Here is a 12,380-nt window from a genome sequence, read left to right on the forward strand (position 1 = left end):
AAGATATATTTCTTACTACCTTTGCATGTTGCTCTCAGCAGAGCTGATGATTCAGAGATGTGGGACATCTGTGAGTTTTGGTATCAAAAAAGGGAAAAAAAAAAACCCTGAATGTTCCTATCTTTCTTTTCTTAGAAATAATTAGGAATTTAGAATTTCTGATTTTCATATTTGTGGTTTTATTTTGTGAAAACAAAGGGATAGCACTTATGAAAATGTGCTGTCACATTTTATTTACAGTTGAATATTTACATTTGAATGTTTAGATAGTTTTTTCATTTCAATAAGAAGGAATGTGCTTTTTGAACTTTCTGGCATCTTGGAGAGTAGAGAGTAGCTTCCTTTAGGCTTTTTCTTATATCACCTGTGAGACTTGAATAGGCAGAGCAATAAGCTCTTTTCTGATCTCTACAGTGATAGAAATGCCCCTATTGTCCATTTATTATCCATCCTGGTGGACCTAGTTTGGAGGAAGAGAGTATATCCAACAATTAATCAGCAGTTGTGCAGAGACATCTATTAATACAAGTAAATGAAGGGCCTGCCTTCTTGAAAAAATTTAAAAAAAAATTTTCTTTTTTCATTTTCTGCATTCTAATGAAAAAAAAAAAAAGGCAACACCTCTTAGAAACTGGAATTTACTTTGCTCTTGAGTTATCCTTAATCATCCTGTTTTGCTTGGACTCAGTATATAAGAACTGCAATATTCTGATGCGTGCATGCACAGTCACTCAGTCGTGTCTGACTCTTTGCAACCCCATGGGCTGCAGCCCACCAGTCTTCTCTGTCCATGGCATTATCTTGGCAAGAAAACTGGAGTGGCTTGCCATTTACTACTGCAGGCAATCTTCCTGATCCAGGGGTTGCAGCTCATGTGACTTCTGCATTGACAGGCAGATTCTTTATGCTGAGCCACCTAGAAAGCCCATAATATCCTGATACTGTGTTCATTTACATCAACAACTTATGTTTGCATTCTTATGAGTAATTTAAATAAAGGCTGTTTGGGCAACAGTATCTATTGCTGCACAACAAGTTGCCACAAACTTAGGGACTTAAGCATTTTATCTCATCTAGTTTCTTTGTATTAGGAAGTCAGGAAAGTCCTAGATGGGCAGCTCTGGCTCAGGATGTTTCATGAGGTTGGAGCCCAGATTTCCTTCTGTGCTGTAAGTGGTCCACAGGAAGGCTTGACTGGAACTAGAAGATCTTCTGCCAAGGTGGTTTCCTCACAGGCCTGGCAAACTTCATCTGGTTTTTGGCAGGAAGCCAGTCATGTACAGATGTGAGAGTTGGACCATAAAGAAGGCTGAGCACAGAAGAACTGATGCTTTCGAACTCTGGTGCTGGAGAAGACTCTTGAGAGTCCCTTCAACTGCAAGGAGATCAAACCAGTCAATCCTAAAGGAAATCAACCCTGAGTGTTCATTAGAAGGACTGACAGAGAAGCTGAAGCTTCAACCATTTGGCCACCTGATGCGAAGAGCTGACTCATTGGAAGAGACCCTCATGCTGGGAAAGATTGAAGGCAGAAGGAGAAGGGAGAGCAGAGGGTGAGATGGTTAGATAGCATGATGGACTCAGTGGACATGGATCTGAGCAAACTCTGGGAGACAGTGAAGGACAGGGAAGGCTGGTGTGCTGCAGTCCATAGGGTCACAGAGTTGGACACTACTTAGCGACTAAACAACAACAAATGTCAATTTTAGAAACTACTTTTCAGGTACCCGCTTCCCAATTCCAAAAGACCTGCTTAAAAGCAAAGCTAAAAAGAGTGATGAGGCTTTAAAGAAAAGAAGATGGATGGGGAAAGAAATTCTGAATTAGATAAATAAGAGTCCCTTTGCCAGCCAAACTACATATAGATAGCTTCTAGGTCCAAGGTGGAAATCAGGGTGATTAGTCTATTTTACCTCTTCCGCGTGGCTCTGAATTCGCCACCCAGTTCTCTGCCAGCCCTTTCTCCCAGCAGGGTGGACCCTTCCTTGCTTTTTGGACAATGTCACACTCCGTGGACAGGCTCTTTTACCAAAGGGATGTTAGCTTCAAATCTGTGTCTGTTTTGTAGCTTCTTGAGGAGGTAGGTACATCTTGTTGAAGCCAGAAGGCTCTAACCTATCTGATAGAAGATGATGAAATAGGAATTCTATGGTATCTAGTTGGCTTAAAACCTGTTCATTTTCATTAGAAAATATTTTACTGTGAGTGCTACTCTTTCCTTTAAAACTTAGAAGCATGCAGTAATGCACCTCTGCGCTTGGAGCTGTAACCATGGAAAAAGTAACCTGAAAATGAAGGGCACTTTTACAGCGGCTATTGACTTATATGAAGTACTTGACTAGTAACCAGATTTGGAAGCAATGTCTCCACACAGGGGTGTAGAAGGTGAACAGGGAGAACCCAGTGCTCTCTGGAAGAGGGAGGTTTGGACTAATTTTCCCTTTCTCAGTTGCATTTGGAATATATATATTTTCTGATAGCTTGCCTCAGATTTGGGGTTTGCCAGATAGTTCTATACTGTTTCTGATTTGATACTTTATGTCATAGCTAAGACTAAGGACTATCCACTTTTGGGGCTGGTATTTCCTATTCATAATAAAAGTAGTTGGGTGTTTTGGTATATCTTTAAAAAAGTATCGTTAATGGAACATGTTCTTGTTACTAAAGTCAACCTTTCTATAAATAAACACAGAAGCGTCTGCAAAGGGCATAGTCTGAATGTGGCAGACATAAGAAGTGCGTCAATTCCCGTCTTGTGGCCAAGATTTCTTTCTTCGGCTTTCTTTATAACTAATGTCATGGCAGAGTTTCACATTCTCACAGTATTAGGCAAGTGAATGGTCAAAAAACTGATGCCAAGTTACCCTGTTTCTTAGGTTAGCCAATGGTTGTCATTTGTACTCACCAAGGAAGAATGCGGCATGTTTTTGTTTTTATTTTTTAAAGACTGAAAACCCCGAGTTCTCCCCTTCAGCTTCATTTTTAGACCCTGTCTTTAGGCAACTTTCCAAATGTCTAACTGCTAAAACTGCTTTCAAGAAATTATTGTGGTATTTCAGAGAACTTTGGTCAGGAGAAAAAGAAGGCACAACATCTTTCCTAGAACACCATGGGCCCATCAAATGACCTTTTAGGGAAACAACAACGCAAGTTCCTCTGTCAAAGGCACGCTAATTGAAACCAAACCAATCTACCCCACAAGCACTGCAGTCAGATGACCAGAGGGGAGGGCCCACGAGGGGAGGGAACATTCTCTTTGGAAAAAACCATTTGAAGCTAGAAGCTTGTGTATTTTTCTCTTTCATTAAAAGTTAAAACGGGAATGATTTAGCATGTCTGAGATAAAAGTTAGCCAGGATTGTAAGAACACCGTGTACCTTTTCAGGTGCCTGTGTGGCTCCTCCTGGAATACCTGCCTGGTGCTCCGCCCTCCTCAAGACTACCTCACTCTGCTCCCAGCTGCGGACTCCAGCCGGAGAAGGTGAGTCGGCCTGCTTGTACTCCATTCCTGCAGCCTACAAGGCTACTAGTTCTGGTGGCTTTTTAAAGAATAATTTTCAAAGTTTTGAGAGACTTTCAGGGCTTGTGTTCACTAGCAAATCATCATTTGTAAACCCTTTATTTATATAAGTACGAGGCGTGGTTAGCAATAGTATCTTTTGTCTCACTGCATTATAAATTCTAGATTCAAACTTGGAGTCTGAGGCATAATTTTGCAAACTGGTGTATCACCATTCTTGGGCTTCCTGAGCACTATTCTATTAATGCCTTAAACTTCGCAGTTTCTTTTAAAACAGAGAAGTAATTTCTAACAGCTGACGATTAGAAGATCTTGGTAAGTCTGAAATAGATCCTATAGTTTGAGTTTCCATCTGAATGTAGTAGTGTCAATAATTGGCTTCATTAAATAACGGGGCACAAAAGCCCCTGAGGTGGGAATATTCAACTCTTTCCCACTTGCTTTTTGTATGCTCAATGTGTATGGTCTCTTCTCTCTTGAACGTTAAGGTGACTTATTGGTCTCAAGAGGGGAAATAATTTGACCTTGTTTGTAGTCAGTGAATCACTTACAATAAACTGTTCGCATTTTACAGGTGAATAAACTCTTTAAGGGCACCAACCAGCATGGTGTCATATAAATTCCTTAGTCCCTCATTTACAAAAGTTATGTGCTTGCATTTTTGCCTAGATGATGAGTTTTGAAGGTCTCCTGTAAATTAATTTACCCTTAGAGCCCTCTAGTAATTGCTAGGCTGTGGAAGGAGTGGATTTCTAAAACCACAAGTTCACATCTGCACCGGTTCAGTTCTCTTGTGGACTCCACTGCATTGCTCTGGCATTAGCCAAAACCATGACTAGAAGGCTCCAAGTGTTGAGAATGAAGGATAGTCTGGTTGTAATAAGGTAAATTCATTATATTCATGTGAGCACTGAAAAATGTTGAGCCCTGCAATTTGTAATACAGTCTAAAGAAAAAAACCAAGAGACACAGATGTAAAGAACAGACTTTTGGACTCTGTGGGAGAAGGCGAGGGTGGGATGATTTGAGAGAATAGCATTGAAACATGTATATTATCATATGTGAAATAGATCGCCAGGCCAGGTTCGATGCATGAGACAGGGTGCTCAGGGCTGGTGCACTGGGATGACCCTGAGGGATGGGATGGGGAGGGAGGTGGGAGGGGGGTTCAGGATGGGGAATACATGTAAATCCATGGCTGATTCATGTCAATGTACGGCAAAAACCACTACAATATTGTAAAGTAATTAGCCTCCAATTAAAATTTAAAAAAATAAAAATAAAGCATATGCAGTGGGCATGATAAAAAAGTAAAAAAGAAAAAAATTTAAAAAGCATAAGGAAGAATTGTATTGTATTATGTAGCTCCATTGACTAAAGTTCTCTCCATGATTGTAGCATCACTTAAATTTTAGTTTTAGCTCCTATTATTGATGGAACTGTTCTACAGGTCTTTCTCTTACACATTCACTATTTTCTATACAGGAGGATTGATGGTTAAGTTACACCATGAAGGAACTGTGCTTCAGGTTTAACATTTAAGGATTGTATGTATACATTTGGATTTGAATGCTTCAATTATTTTGTTTCTCTTGAACACTAGTACTTATTTATTAATACAAATAGGACAGAGATGTCTGAGTTGCTTGGCATTTACTGCTGAAGTGTTCAGTTTTTACTGTTTCTTCTCAAATGCTCAGTAACAGTCTTTGATTCTTGACTTCAAGAGCAAAGAGACCCCTTTAGCATTTAGCATACTTCTCTGTTTTTCTTTTTTAAATGAAGTTTTGTTTGAATTAACAAAACATTTTTGCCCATGCCAAATACTGAGCCAGCTTACTCACACAAACAGAATATGTGAGTTTCCTAGCCTTCTCAAATGAAGCATGCCATTTTAGTCATGTTAACTTTGATGAGCAGCAAAATCAACTTTGAAATTCTTAGTATTGCTATATTGTAAAACTACCTCTTTATTTTTTTTTTAATGCAGCTACTTTAAATTTTTACTGACTTAAAAATCAGAATAACTCTACTAAATCACATTTCTCCATCACAATGCAATTTCTCCCAAGCCATTATTCTCTTAGAGAATAATTCACAGTGTTATTTATCAAAAGGCATCTTTGTTAGTTTTATAAAGTTGAGGCTGTGTGAGAGCTAACTATAAAGCCCATGTTTTGTGTAAAAGATTAGGTAAAACCAAGTTTAGATTTTACAGATTGCTTATTTATGCTTCTCTTTCTGTTCTAAATAGCACTGTAGTATTCCCCCACCCTCCTTTTCTGGTGCTTTCCTGTAAAAAGCATTAGTGAGGGGAAAATAATGGTAAACAAGGCTTAGCTCTATAATCTTCTTTCAAAACTGCCTTGCAAGTAATTTCCCATAGTTTCTGTAGTGAAGCATATGGTGGTAATACACCCTGTACCTCTGGTAATGGGGAGCAGTTTCAGAGTACTCTCTGCATTTTATGTTTGAAGCTTTGTATGTACGTTTTCAGGTTAGGTGTTCTATCCCCTGTAGATTTAATGGAATTTATTTTTATATGCTTAGTTTTAATGGTTTAGATGGGGGCATTTTTGTTAAAACTTGTAAAGAGATGTTTTTTGTTGTTATAGATTGATCCATGCAGGCTTCAGGAGGCTTGAAATGGTCTTGTGGTGAAATCAACTTGATAGAAGAAGGGGGAATATTTTCTGTAATTTAAGTTGTCATAGTAACCTGCATCAAGGCCTGGAATCCAGGCCTGAAGAATTTCAGTGACAATAAACATTCCAGTTGCATTCATCATCAATCTTTTTTCTCTAAGAGAAAGGAGCCGTCTATTGTGACCTAATTATTTCATTTCTGTTTTTAGAAAACTGGTTAGCAGCTTGCATTTTTTAGCACTTCGAAACTTCCCTGATAGGGTAAAAATGAAAAATGTAGCTGTTTGTATTGGAAGTTGATATTTTTCTTATAATGTATCTCAGGCTATTTCAGATGGCAAGACAGATTCAGTATAATGGTTACTTATTGAAATATGAAAGAAACAGGATTTGCTGAGGATTTGAAGAGGTTGCCACACACATTTATTAACATGCAAGTCTTAAACAGTATTAGAATCTGGTTTTCATGAGGCTGTGATTTGGGAATGTTATGAATTTCTTAATATCAGTTGTTAATATTTTATGGCATCTTGGACTGTGGTCTTAAGCATGAATATATTTTAATAAAGAGGATGAAGGTCATTTTTATTAGCAGATTAGGTTTACTTTGAGAAATTTGTATCTAGATATTATGTTTAGATCTGTTATCTTTTACAAGGAATAGTACGATATTTCCAATGAGAAAGTGTTTTTTAGGGTTTGCTTTTTTCTTGCCTTCTGCAAGATACTGATTGCTAACCAAGATTATTTGGAGTTAAAAGTATTCTGAAGCAAGAAATCTTAGAAATAGTGAGGTAAGGATGTGTGTGTCCATTCAACTTAGGAAACATGGAAAATAAATTGGAAGAGTTTATGGTTAGTCTGATTTCACAAATATATACACAATGAGCAGTTATGGGATGTAACTGTGTTATCTAAATGAAAAGTAGTAATGCTTTTTGTATGTACTTCTCCACATATGTTTGAGAATCTTAATCAAATGGATGATTGTTTAAAAAACATAAATCAATAAAATTGGAATTTTAAAATATAGAAAGGTAGATTGAGAAAACCTAGTCAATAATTTACTGGGAAAATGTGAAGCAAGATAAAATCACCCCTTATCTCACTGTTGAGAGATATTTCAGCTCTTTCTATTGTCTGGGAAGTAGCTATAATTTTATAAACAAAATTGGAATCAAGCTGTTAATAGCCAGAATACCAGTAATGGTGAAACACAGTGTTTTTCTCCTATTAGAATAAGCAGCAAACTAGCTGTCAACACTACTGCCTAAAATATCTTTGAAGTACCTAATCAATATATTAAGAAAAAAGAGAGAAAACGGTTGGAAAGGAGGATAAAATTATTTGTAGATAATGAAAAAAAATCACAATCAACTAAAATCAGTAGACTGTAGTAAAGTTCCAATGCAAATAATGGAAATATCATGATCTATATAGTAATAATAACCTGTTCCAAAATGTGAGAAAAAAGGAACCCATTCCTAGTAGCAACAAAAATTGTGCTGAGGATTAAACTTTGTGAGAACTGAAAGTGGCATGTAGGAAGGAAACCATTAACCTTCTTTCAGGTTGCAGAGACTCCCTATGGAAGACAATTCATTAATTATTTTCCATCTCTTTACATCGATTTGTAAGTTTAATATAATCTAATCAAAATATCAGCAGGAATTTTTTACAGGTCAGTGATTCCGAATTTCATATGTATAAAATCAATAAGAACCGAGAAATATTTATATAAAGAATAATGAAGGCAAACTCAGTTCAGTTCAGTTCAGTTCAGTTCAGTTCAGCCACTTAGTCATGTGCAACCCCGTGAACCGCAGCACGCCAGGCCTCCCTGTCCATCACCAACTCCCAGAGTCCACCCAAACCCATGTCCATCGAGTCGATGATGCCATCCAACCGTCTCATCCTCTGTCGTCCCCTTCCTCTCCTGCCCTCAGTCTGTCCCAGCATCAGGGTCTTTTCACATGAGTCAGCTCTTCGCATCAGGTGGCCAAAGGATTGGAGTTTCAGCTTCAACATCAGTCCTTCCAACGAACACCCAGGACTGAGCTGCTTTAGGATGGACTGGTTGGATCTCCCTACAGTCCAAGGGACTCAAGAGTCTTCTCCAGCAACACAGTTCAAAAGCATCAATTCTTTAGCGCTCAGCTTTCTTTATAGTCCAACTCTCACATCCATACATGGCTACTGGAAAAACCATAGCCTTGACTGGACGGACCTTTGTGGACAAAGTAATGTCTCTGCTTTTTAATAAATAGTGATTCAAAAATAGCGTAAAGTAGAACAATACTTGAAACAAAATAGACAATCCAGAAGAATGTTATATTGATTAAAAATAGCAACTAACAAATATAAAAATGTAGTGATGAATACACTAGAAGAGAATGTTCAGAAATAACTTACTTGGGATTTAGAGAAAGATAAACTAAAATACAGATATAAAGATTTTAAAAGAGAATGATTTATATATGTAGTTACATTAAAAATAATTAAAATTTGCATATGTCAACTCATAAAAAGTATTCTGTGTGTGTGTGTGTGTGTGTGTGAATATTATTACATATATATTTTTAGAGTTAATACCCATATGTAAAGAACTCCTTCAAGTCAGTAAGAAAATAAATGCCCAGTTAAAAATTAGTTCATAGGAACTTCCCTGGTGGTCCAGTAGTTAGGAGTTCACCTGCCGGTGCAGGGGACATGAGTTTGGGTTCATCCCTGGTCTGGGAACTGAGGTCGCACATATGCATCACAGCTGCTGAGCCAGCTCTGCTGGCACAAGAGCTCATGTGCCAAAACAAGGACCCAGCGCAGCCAAAAATAAATAGTTTTGAAAAAATTAGTTTGTAGCTCTGTTTTTAGTTTTTTAGGGAACCTCCATACTGTTCTCCATAGTCACTATGCAGTTTACATTCCCACAAACAGTGTAGGAGGGTTCCCTTTTCTCCACATCCTCTCAAGCATTTACTATAGACTTTCTGATGTTGGCCATTCAGACTGGGGTGAGGTAATATCTCATTGTAGTTTTGATTTGCATTTCTCTAATAATCAGCAATGTTGAGCATCTTTTCTTGTGCCTCTTGGCCCCCTGTATGTCTTTGGAGTTTGAGATTGACATGTACACGTTACTATATTTAAAATAGATAACCAGCAAGAACCTCTTGTATAATTCTGCTCAGTATTCTGTAACAACCTAAAGAAAACTTAAACTGTATTAAATAGTTCCTAGTGCACAGTTAAAACAAGAATACAAACAGGTATAGACCTAAAGGTTTGTTCAACTTTAATGTCATGTGGTATGAGCGACCTGTATGCAAAATGTAACATAAGCAGACACATGTAATTCCTAATGTTGGCACTGGGAGAAATAAGAAAGATCAAAGTGCTCATGTAATGCAGCTAGAAGATAGACTAGAATCTCTTTGTCTACCTACCTACCTTGTTTATCTGTAGATAGTTTATTACAGGTTCTCTAAAACAAATATATTTGTATTCAGAAATTTGAAAATAGAATTTTTTTTTTTAAAGTTTGACCATGACTGTGACCATGTCTGAGATTCACCCTATGCCTTATTGAAAAGAAAATTTTACCATAAAGACATATTTCTTAAGATGGACTCTACACGGAATCAGGCATTGAAGGGATCGTCAGTCTCTGGGCAGGGCTGAACAGTCTGCATTCCCAGGCTGCCATTTATGTTAGACTGTGGCATGTACCTGTGTATCTGGGATTGTGCTTCCCCGAAGTGGGACCCAGCATCCCTGGGAATGATAAAGAGCAGTGGGCCCCTGTGTTTAAATCTTCTCCCTTTCCCTGTGCCTGTGATATCAAGTGTCACGGCAGTCTAAATGGTACAGGATTGATTGCCAATGACATTGAATCAAACTTAGTAAAATCTATATAGATTGAGTGAGAGAATTTGGATGTTTATTTTAATTTCATAGATACTTTGATTTATGATGTATTTCTGCCCCACTGCCCATTGACTCCACTTTGTTTACAGTGACTATACCTGAGCAAGAAATGTAAGGAATTTTTAGGAAATATACCTATTCTAATCTAGTCTTCATAAACAAGGTTGTCCTAACCAGTCTCCCTTCTGGCCCCAGTTCCTCCTTTTCACAGAGATGCTGTCCCCTCTCAATGCTGAAGTATTAACCTTGTTAATTTACTTGTGCTATTTTTCCTGAATACAACTCTTAACGATGATATATTTTCCAGTAACGCTGATAGATTTGAGGGCACCACAGCCCCTTTGTGACTAAAGATTAACTTCTATATTGAAAGAAATTGCTAACTTACAGTAATTCAGTAAGTACAAAATGTATAGAAAGGGATAAAATGCAAAATAAGATTACCTCCTTTCATTTTTCATCTTTTAACTAAAAGTAACCACTGTTAACAGTTTCTTGGGTATCTTTGTATGCCAGGAACATGTATTTGTATCTTTTTTTAAATTATATAACAGTTGCTGCATCTGCACACACATGGACGTGTGTGTGTGTGTGTGTGTGTGTGTATTACACAAGATTCTTTAGAAGTTGACTCCTTTTATCACCAGAATAATCTTAAAGGCAAATATGATTATCAGATTACACATTGAATATTACAGTGAATATTGCTGGTTTGCATTCTTCCGTTTGGCTGAGTTTGTGAAAATGAGATTAGTATGTAATTATGTGAGACTGACCGCCTCTCCTCCTGATTGCACCAGTGACTTTAGTCTTAGTAGAGTCGTTGTCTGTGACCTGGTTTCTATCCCAGTGAATTGAGACAGTGCCTCCATCTACCTGAATCCACCATTCAGTCTAGGTACCATTCAGTTCGCTGTGTGATCTGGAATCCTCTAGCTGCAGTTTTCTCATTTGATGTTGGGTAAGAGTAAGTTACATATGTAAAGGAGTTTGTATGTGAAAAATTCAATAAATGATAAGTCATCATTTTTATCAAAATGGTGCTGTTCTCCCCAAATGCTTCAGTCTCGCTTCAGACAAGACTAGATATATTTTTATTTAGGTAGATTTTCTTTCTTTTATGCTTAAGGAGACTATATAATTGTTCAAACCAGACACTTTAGAGAGTGAAAGTGAAGTGAAAGTGTTAGTCGCTCAGTCCTGTCTGACTTTTTGTGATCCATAGACTCTAACCTGCTGGGCTCCTCTGTCCATGGAATTCTCCAGGCAAGAATGCTGGAGCGGGTAGCCATTCCCTTCTCCAGGGTATCTTCCTGACCCAGGGATTGAACCCCGGTCTCCTGCATTGTAGGTACATTCTTTACTCTCTGAACCATGGTGCTATTGATAATTATGCTGGGATACTAATGTAAACCCTGGCTATTCCAGGCAAACCTGGATGAGTGGTCCTCCCAGGTGGATATACGTCCCTCGTACCTGATTTGTGGTGCAGGATCAGAGAACTTGGGCCATTCATTGTCCATTGAGTGAGATGGGGGCACATGGGACAAGTGAGGTTGCTTTCACCTTCAGGGCTTATCAGAAATCATTAAACCATTAAATTGAGGTTAACAATAGCTGTTTTACATGGTGGCTATAAAGATGAGATGAAACTGTGATCTCATAAAGCATGGAGTGGACATCTGGTCATTGCACACCTCCGACATTCCCTCTCCATCTCTGTGGATTAGTTTAGTGGCTCTGGCGGCTAAGTTTTGTGCATAGATGTTTCTGCCTGTGCTATGTACTTACTTCTCCTACTTCCTTTCTGTACCTTTTGACCGGACATCGTAGGTGGTAATCCTAACTAACTGCACGCACGTTTCTACAGTTTACAGCGGGAGTTTAGTCTTGTTGTTGTTCAGTTGCCAAGTCGTGTCCGACCCTTTGTGACCCCATGGACCGCAGCACGCCAGGCCTCCCTGTGCCTCACTATCTCCTGGAGTTTGCCCAAGTTCAAGCACTTTTTGACCCCGAAAGGCATGAGTTGTAGTTTTCAGTAACCACACCCACTTTCCCTGTGAAGTGTCTGTGGTATTCTTTTGTGTGTGTGTGTACTTACTATTTTTTGGATGAATCATAATCTAAACAGGGGAATCTTTTTTTTTTTTTTTTGTAAATGTCTGGTAAGTATGAATGTTTATATGCATTTAATAGACTGTGTGAATCAAAGGCACTTGATTTAAATGTCAGTTGTAGAGATGTATCTCTTCCCTGGGAAAAAAAATCTGCTAGCTGAACCTTAAATTGAT

General features: G+C 38.2%; 1 protein-coding gene across 2 annotated transcripts in view; it reads left to right on the forward strand.

Moving 5' to 3' along the window:
* Nucleotides 1-12,380, forward strand: part of RASSF8 (Ras association domain family member 8) — a 129,933-nt gene that overhangs the window by 36,587 nt on the left and 80,966 nt on the right. Inside the window, exon 2 of one of the 2 annotated variants that reach the window (XM_061125155.1) lies at nucleotides 3,386-3,481. The gene's annotated coding sequence lies outside the window, so the exon portion shown is untranslated. Of the gene's footprint in view, nucleotides 1-3,288; nucleotides 3,482-12,380 lie in introns of those variants that run through there. The other variant, XM_061125154.1, reaches the window with a different exon arrangement.

The sequence above is a fragment of the Dama dama genome, chromosome 22 (assembly GCF_033118175.1).
Source record: "Dama dama isolate Ldn47 chromosome 22, ASM3311817v1, whole genome shotgun sequence".
Lineage (NCBI taxonomy): Eukaryota > Metazoa > Chordata > Mammalia > Artiodactyla > Cervidae > Dama > Dama dama.